Consider the following 9,469-nt stretch of genomic DNA (forward strand, 5'->3'; position numbering starts at 1 on the left):
TTTTCATCGGAGTGCAGAATTTTTTCTTCCCAACGGCGTCACAATTGGAGGCTAAAGACAGCATCCAGCCATTTACAGAAAAGCAGATGAAATCTATTTGTTGGGGATCATGTTATCAGACAACATGGATTCTGGATTTCCCCTGTCATAAAATGCATTAATCTCTCTCTCTCTCTCTCTCTCTCTCTCTCTCTCTCTCTCTCTCTCTCTCTCTCTCTCTCTCTCTCGCTTCGAAAGGAATATTAGAGCCATTCGAGACATTCATAACTGGTAGTTTACGAAAAATGGATAGTGATAATTCTTATGAATATAAAGATGACAGTTATTTGAAAATCAAAGGACTAATTCATCTTCTTTTGGTTGAAAACACTACGGTAAATTTATTAGATTTTGTGTGTTACCACCTCATAGGTTTCGAAGATATAACTCACTCTCTCTCTCTCTCTCTCTCTCTCTCTCTCTCTCTCTCTCTCTCTCTCACCCATCACTGAAATTATATAGAAAGAGTGGAAGAATGCTAATGAGGCATTTCCCCTAGAAAATGTTATAACTAAGTAGCGTTCACTTTAATTGGCTTCGAAATTGTTTGTAGAGGCAACATTTCATTAGCACTATTTAGGACTTTGGAATAAGGCTGTTGTAACATCCCACCCTGTCTGTCTGTCTGTCTGTATGTCTGTGTCGTGACCCTGGGCCGTTCCCTCCCCAAATGACACCTCATGAATCTCGAGGCCTCTTTACGAGGGACTCAATCGATCTCTCCATCCAAAGCTAAAGCTTCTCTCTTGCCACAAGAGCTCCCCGTGAAACTATCGTAAAAAGAAAAAAGATCGAGTTGTGGAAATATTCAAAGGAAGTCGAATTGTTGATTATAACATCTCGATTTCATGCAGTCATATCACAGTAGGCTTTATAAACTGGACGCTACCAAATTATTTTAAATTCGGAATGATTTTGAACAGACAAAACTTTACCATTAAAAAACTTTTGGCGTCAGTACACGCAAACTTTCCCATCAGATATGTCAATTACTCTAATCACAAATTTAGGTTTCAAGTCAAATCATAATACAAATGCAAATTATTCACTCACATTTTGACATCAGGGCACAGGTTTTATGTCCATTCCGGGTAACAGTCCTTGACTTATCAAATCTTTCTGACGCAAAATAGAATGCTTATAGGTGAAGAAAGTGAATAAAATGAATAAAATAAAGGATGACTGGAGAACAGATACATATTTATACTTTAACACTGATTTACACGAAGCAGTTTAGTCATCAGGCAAAGATCAAGTTATAAAATCTCCATTTAATTCCTTCTTCTTATTATTATGTCATGAAAGTGTTGCTCCACTACAGTTGCCAAAAGTCATATAGAATGTGTCTGTGTATCTACTGAGTGTTTTCTCATTTCACTTTCTATATAAGAAATCTTTCAATCTGAAATGAAGTCTACCAGTGACACGAAATGATTTACATAATATTCGCGACAATCTTTGCTCAAATGAAATCATTTTTTATCATTCATCTTGTAAAGATTTTTTCAATTCTCGGTATAGTCTTATTTTTGGGGAAATTCAGAGGACTTACACAGCGTTATTCTGGAATAATAATTGAGTCACTTGGATATAATAAATGCTTTCCATCTAAATTCATATTCTGGGACATCAAATGTGTGTATTCAAAGCCAGATGCCTCTGACTCTGCTGGTTAATAGGTTTGCACATTCTCCGTCTAGTATATAATATTGCATTCCATTCCACCCCCCCCCCCCCACCCCCCATCTCTCTCTCTCTCTCTCTCTCTCTCTCTCTCGATCGATCGATCGATCGATCGACGTATCGAGATAAAGTATTGTAGACAAAAATTTTCCCTTTTAATTTGAAAGTGCCTGACAGGGATTCATAATTAATCAAAGTTAGTTTCGCTCTGAAATGTGATGAATTTGTTTGTTCGCTTATGGAGGGAGATTTATTACAATTTGAATACTAATCTTTAATTTTTTTCTTTCTTTCAGAAGTCGTGCATTGTCTTGGTTTGGTGAGTGTTAATACATTTTTCTGGTGTTGAAAGGTGTTCGTTTTTGTTATTAATTTTTAAAAGTTTTTTTAAAGTTAAGTATTTATTTTTTCTTTATTGATTGAGTAATATCATTGCAAAACTTATCGGTGCTTTTTTTTGTACAAAAATATTTATGAAGGGCAAAAAAAAAAAAAAAATCGGTCTTTCTTGCGATATTGGCCATTCATTTTCCATTTTTTTAAACCTTCATCCATAAATATACTCAATTTATACAATACTAAGCATTAAATAGTAGTTTCTTGAAGATGTATTTCAGCATTTATTTGCAATTTTCATCAGTGGTTCTACGGAGGTTTGCTTGAGTCATCACAAGCATTATTTCTTAAAATTTTCTATGTTCACGACAATGCAGTGTATGCTGAAATGATTAATGTAATAACATTTAATTTGTGTAACTAAAATATCATGCCAGTCCTTTTCAGGTGTTTGTCCGGACTGCTGTCTCCTGGACAGTCTCCCTAAAACAGGAATTGGATTTACGTGGAAAGGATTCTTCTTCTGTTCCCTGCTCTAGGGCAGACTCTCTCTGAAACTGAACTTTTATTCCCTGCTCTAAGGCAGATTCTCTGTGAAAATGAACTTTCCAAATCCTTTCTCAACCATAGAGTGTCTGAAAGTACAAATTAACAATAAGAAATTGCTCACATTTTTAACTGTCAAGGCAGCCATCTCTACGTTTATTTTCCAAGTGTCATTTTCCTGTTTTGAAAATCACTATTCGGTTTCCTGAAGATTTCATTGCGTCCTCGTTGGCCTAATCAGGTCTGCTGACCTGATGGTCGGTCAACTGTGGTGGGTTCCTGCCATGTTAACGAAGGCTCTTTACACCATAAACATTTTCCCTCAGGAGGGAAGACTTCTGGAGGCACTGCCCTATCGGGTGGCATCAAGTGATGTTAGGGTGAAGCTGCGAGGCCCATACCCTGCCTCAGGGACGTTTAAGGCTCTGATGTCATTTGGGGTTTTCTGGTGGTCACCCATCCACGTTTTGTACATTTTCTTATCTCTGGTAGATAGGGATAAACTTTTATTGTAATTCGTAATAAACACCATAATACTTTTATTAGTTCTGGAGACCTTAATTTCATTGGATGGTCAGCCTGGAAAAGAGAGAGAATCCTGATTTTCCAGCGGCTGGATGATGGATTATTTTATCAGGAATAACTCTGTTGTCATTATTGTTTATTTAACCGATTTTTGGACAACAAAGAAAGTATCAGTCTCCTGAGAACCATAAGTGTAACAAACAAGATCAAACAATTATTAGATAACTCGTATGGAAGTAAACACTCCGGTTAACTATAACTGACTATTGATAATCAATTCATAACAGCTGAAGCATTTTCGTCCAGTCAGTGATTCAGAACAAATGATTTATTTGCCATTTGACGCAGAAGGATCAATGAAAGAGTCATTTTAACAACTCGGTGTTTAAATGATCTGGAAACTGATAGCCTTGGCAAGCGCTAATTGGTCGGAAAAGTTTATTGGCTTTTATAGTAGACGAATTTCTTAACTTTGAAGAAATTTTCTTTAAAGAACAGTCGAATACTCTCAAAAATAATTATATAAGTCTAATATACTCGTAGTAAAATGTAAGTCGAATATAATTCGAAATAGAAGTCGAAATAAGTCGATTATAGGTCAAATAAAGTCGAAATATAAGTTGAATACAAAACTAATAAAATTCGAAATATACATCGAAAGCAAATTAAAATATACGTCGATTATAAGTATAAATGTTAATCGAATATAAGTCGAGATAAGTCGAATAGTATAAGTCGAATATAAGCTAAATTTTAGTCTGAATGAAACATAAGTCGAATATAAGTTTAAATATGAGTCGAATGTAAGTCGAAACGTTATGTCGATTTTAAATCGGAGTATAAGTCGAAATATTATATTTTCAAGTATATGTCGAAATATATGTCGAAATAAAAGTCATATAAAAGTTGAATACAAGTAGAATACAAGTGGAAGACTGGACAAAAAGCAGAACTGAATTCAAGGTAGGACACGAGAGCACCGAAAACCACCTGGGCTGTTAATTCCCAGATATTCGTGAGGATTCCATTCCCACTTTTATTCCTCCATCCAGGAGAAAATTACAAGAGCAGACAGGACTCCCAACCACATCCGGCGATAGAAGGGAAGTTGTTTTCTCATGAATGGGTAAAGTCTCAAAAAGGAGACGAGAATGAAAATATTGAATAATATAAAGTATTAGTTAAATCTGTTCTAAGTTCTCACAAGTAGTTGTATGTTATGAAATAGTAAGTTCACGATAGACAGGGCATCTGTAAGTATTCCACTTCTGAAATTCTGTTCTGTAAGTTCTCACAATAGGATGTTAACGATAGACAGGACGTCTTGTAAGTATTCTACTTGTGCTCAAGTTGCCTGTGGGAGAGATTTCGTTAATGGTACTAAAGCACTTCACTCTGAAACACTTTGATAGCACAGAATCCCTTGATGACGTTACCCAGTTCTTCCAGTACAAACAACAGAGGAGTGTTTGTGCAACACGCCCCATCCCAAAAACACGCACATACAATTCCACAAACACACAAACACTAAACCACATCAAGTAAGGGAAACTGAGGCCCCAAGACTTCCTCCTCTTCAATGTATCTCAGTTGTGGAGGCTGCAATAATTCCATCGACAGAAGAGGAATGTCTGACATATCTCATCTGCATATTCTCTCTCTCTCTCTCTCTCTCTCTCTCTCTCTCACTGCCTTTGATGAGGCCGCCCACGTTGTCGGTCCCTTATCTCGAAATGTGGACACCTAAGAGTAAACCTTGGTGTCATGGTTGCGTCACAGAGAGAGAGAGAGAGAGAGAGGTGGGTTGGTAGAAAGAGAGGGGGTTAAGTAGGTAAGGAGAGAGGTGGGTTGGTAGAGAGAGAGAGAGAGAGAGAGAGAGAGAGAATTACTAATTCTCTTGTATTTTGTCGTATATATTATGGTTAAATAGAAATGAAGTAAATGGTCCGAAATAGTATTTTTTCCATGTATTGAGAAATTGAAATATTACCTTAATTTTTTCCATGAATACCGTAGCATCCAGAGGCATTATTATACTTCGGAACCGAACCTGGAATGCATCCAGAACACCAGATTTCTATTGTTCCCATTCCCAAAAGCAATCGTTATCCCAGTGACTCTCGTAATAAATCGAATACGTTTCCAGAATCCTTTATGGCAGCAGACATCACACTTCACACAACAGACGAAATGAAACTTGCAACAAACAAGGGTTTCCTAACGAGAGGGAATTTTGAGAAAGAATGGCTGACATCACTCACGAGAACAGATAAACATCGAGGACAGACTGCTTTGAATAGCTAGTTTGCAAAAGAATCATTCGACCAAGTTTGGATCAGAATTCCATAAAAGATGCAAAATATTAGATGATAAAATATATTGCCAAACATAAAAGGATTGGCTGAGATATATATTTACCTAAAGAGAAGCAACGTAAATAACCTCAGTAGGATAACCTCTAGTAAATAACCTCATTAGGATATATATTTAAAAGAACAAAATTTACGGTCATGCCATTTAAACTAAGCCAAAGCAGATCCCTTCGGTGAAACTGCATAATCCATAAAAAGGATTTTTATTACTAACAATAACAAACCTCGGCTAACGTGGGTGCATAATTTTAGAGGACTATAAAATGAAAATAAATATTAAGACAAAAGCGCAACTGGGAGGTTTATTTCGGTCTCAGATTGAGGTCAGTCTGGTTCCTCGCTGTTTAATCAGCGGCGTGGTTGGTTTGGTGTTTGCTTCTCACCTCGGTGGTCGCGGGTTCGATTCTCGGCCATTCCATTGAGGAGTGAGAGATGTGTATTTCTGGTGATAGGAGTTCACTCTCGACGTGGTTCGGAAGTCACGTAAAGCCGTTGGTCCCGTTGCTGAATAACCACTGGTTCCATGCAACGTAAAAACACCATACAAACAAACATCCCGCCAAGGGAGTTAGACTCCTCTACCCTGTTTAATTCATGTAGCATTCAACCAGTTCTTACGCCTCTTCTTCTGGAGGAAATTGACAAGATTATTATTATTATTATTATTGAAAGATATTGCTGCATCAGCTGCATTCAACTTGTAAATAGTCTTCTCTATTTTTCTAATAATAGCTTTCTCTCTGCTATCACAACTGGCGAGTATTGCGCCGATATTACTCATCAGGAGTCAATTGGTTACAAATTTATATATTTGTCACAGTAAATGAACAAATAGGTCAAAATATAAGTTAATCTAGTGGCCAACGTTTCTCTCGGTATCATCCGAGCATGATCACGGCAGTGGGTCGGAGTAGACTGTAGGTGCTGTCAAGATCTACACAATATAACCTCAGGCAAGATTACCAACTCACACATACGCATAAATAAATACGCAGTCATAATGGCTATTTTAGCACTGTGTAAATTACGCCTAATTTTGCGAATGAAAGGAATGGGGTGATAAAGTTACTTTGCAAAATCGACTTAAAAAGTGATGTTGTAATATGAAGTGGGTGCTGAGCTTTGCATGGAAGTCTAAAATTTTCCCCAAAGACTTCGTGATGGACCTTAATCCCTCTCCCAGGAGGATCTGGGTCCAAGGTTGAGTGCTGGGCTCTTTTGCAAATTAGTTTTTATCGGCTGTGCAGCCTCTTTGATGGGGTTGGAATATCTTATTTTGTGAGATCATGGCTTGGAAGTTAGGAAGTTCATTTTCTGCAACTTTTATGAAACTCTGACTCAAGCTCTATCGATTGTTTTTTTTTTTTTCTTTTGCAAGGTCTTCTGCAAATTGCATATTCTTTGCAGCATTACCAAAAATCATAACTATTCTTGTGAAGGATATCAGCCATTCTTTACCAAAATTCACTCTCGTTATGAAACCATTGTTCGCTAGAATTTTCATACCATCGTCCCTGTGAGGTATGATGTATGATCAAACTCTCAGCGCTGTCATAAGACAGTCTGAAGTTGTATTCAGGCATTCATGATTCATACCGGAATATTGAGAGCTTTTGGGAATGGGAACAATAGGAATCTGGTAGCTTTGGATGCATTCCACGTTTGACCCGAAGGTATAACAATACCTCAGGAAGCAACGTGATTTATGAAACAAATAAAAGGAATATCTCAAACATACAACGCGTGAAAGACATCTCGTGAACCAATCGCTTTCTTCAGTCGGGGCTATAAAACATATGAGAGAGAGAGAGAGAGAGAGAGAGAGAGAGAGAGAGAGAATTTTTGAGACTCAATAGAACAGACTCCATTGGCTATTCATTCAGGAGGGGCAGTATAGATGGCCACAGGTGGCAGCCTCTGATTGGTCCATCTGATGAGGCGCCTTTGGAGGGAAGATGGATTTTGGGACTCGAGATGTGGACATCAGTTGCGATTCGAAGGTTCCGTCTGCTGTGTCCGGATAATGACGAATTGTGGTTTCAGAATAAGAGGTTTATTACTCCAATGTCAGGATAATGACGGCTTGAAGTTTCATATTGATAAGAATTAACTAAGACGTTTAGTTAAGTAGAGAAAAATTCGTTTCTCGAATAAATATTTAATAATTAGCAATCTTTTTTTCTGTTGTTCCTCGTACCATTCTATCCCTCAGAAGGAAGATTTATTACCCAACAATTTTTATACCAATTTCTTTTAAGTTTCTTTCCAAAGAAAAACAAAAACAGATGAAACAAACTTCCCCCAAAGGAGGCATCCAGTTTTTTTCTTTCTTTGTCCATCATCGCCACAAAGGAATTAAAAGGGACAAACACCAACATTAAAGAACAAAGGACACAGGGGTTCTTTGAGTCTCTGTTCTGATGCAGAGGAACTAAAGAGATTTCTCTAATCCTCTCACGTGAAGGTAAATTGTCCTTTTGTCTTTGTTTCTTTTTGTGTATTATTTCCTCTCTCTCTCTCTCTCTCTCTCTCTCTCTCTCTCTCTCTCTGTGTGTGTGTGTGTGTGTGTGTGTGTGTGTGTGCGCGCGCACGTGTGTGTGTGTGTGTGTGTCAAAGTATTTAAGCACGCTATCCTAGATATCACCACAAATTACTCGAAAAAGAATAATATACTTTCCACCTATGACAATATTTCCCATGAAATCTCCTACCCATCCCCCCATCCCCCACCCCCCCAAAAAAGGTCCACTATTCACAATGTACCACATAACTTCTCATTACTATTCAGATTCAAGTGGGTCTGCTCTTCATTAATCAAATCGCGAACGAGTGAGTTTCAGTAAATTCAGTTTGGAAACTTAGAGTGATGAAAAATGAATAACTGCATTCGAGGAGACTAATTATAATTTGTTGATATCATCACCAGTATTACAGAATCACTTAAGTGGTCTCACTTGTGCTTTTGTGGATCTGTTCTTCGGTGGGGATTGGGTTCTTTGTCATGTTAGAAGGAGTTCCATTCCAGGAGTTTTATCTTTATTAATGCAAATCCTGTAAATCCCAAGATATTTGTTGCCTGAGTGTTATCATCATCATCATCATCATCATCATCATCATCATTATCATTATCATTATCATTATCATTATCATTATCATTATCATTATCATTATCATTATCATTATCATTATCATTATTATTATTATTATTCCAAACATCGAATTCACAGATAAAAAGATAGCAAAGAGTCCTTAAATTTTGTCTCTGAAATATTTCCTTTGATATCTGTCTGCAAAAGATTCAAGAGATCGAGAAGAAATAAGATGCTGGTCTGGGAGTCTTCGAGATGACGACATCTCAAATCCAGATGAAATTGAAGGTCAACTGCCTCAGTAAGCAAATATCGACGATGCTCAATATATTAAGAGGATTGCAAATGTTTGTACAATGTGGATTGAGTTTTTGATGCCTTCAACTTTACGTGGAAGTGTCAGGATTTTCCATGAAAAGAGATGAATGAATAGATAAACAAATTATTATGATAAATAAATAAACGAATGAACAAGAGATAAACGAATAGCTAAGTTATTAATTAGATGAATAACTGAAGCAAACAAGCAAAGTAAGCAAAGAAGAGTGAACCGAGCAATGCAAGAAAACAATCAAAGTAGACAAACAAAGCAAGCAAGCAAAGCAGGCAAGCAAAGCAAACAAAGCACGCTAGTGAAAAGGCCAAGCAAAACAAGCAAGCAAGCACGCAAAGCAGGCAAACAAACAAATAAAACCAGCAAAGCAAGCAAAACGAGCAAGCAAGCAACGCAAGAAAGGGGGGTAAAACAATTAAGCAAGCAATCTAGCAATCACAGCAAACAGTCAAGCAAAGTAGCAAAGCAAGCAAACAAGCAAGCAAATATATCAAGCAAGCAAGCAATCAAGGAAGCACACAAATCTGTCGAACAAGAAAACCTGT

The sequence above is a fragment of the Macrobrachium nipponense genome, chromosome 34 (genome assembly GCF_015104395.2).
Source record: "Macrobrachium nipponense isolate FS-2020 chromosome 34, ASM1510439v2, whole genome shotgun sequence".
Classification (NCBI taxonomy): Eukaryota; Metazoa; Arthropoda; class Malacostraca; order Decapoda; family Palaemonidae; genus Macrobrachium; species Macrobrachium nipponense.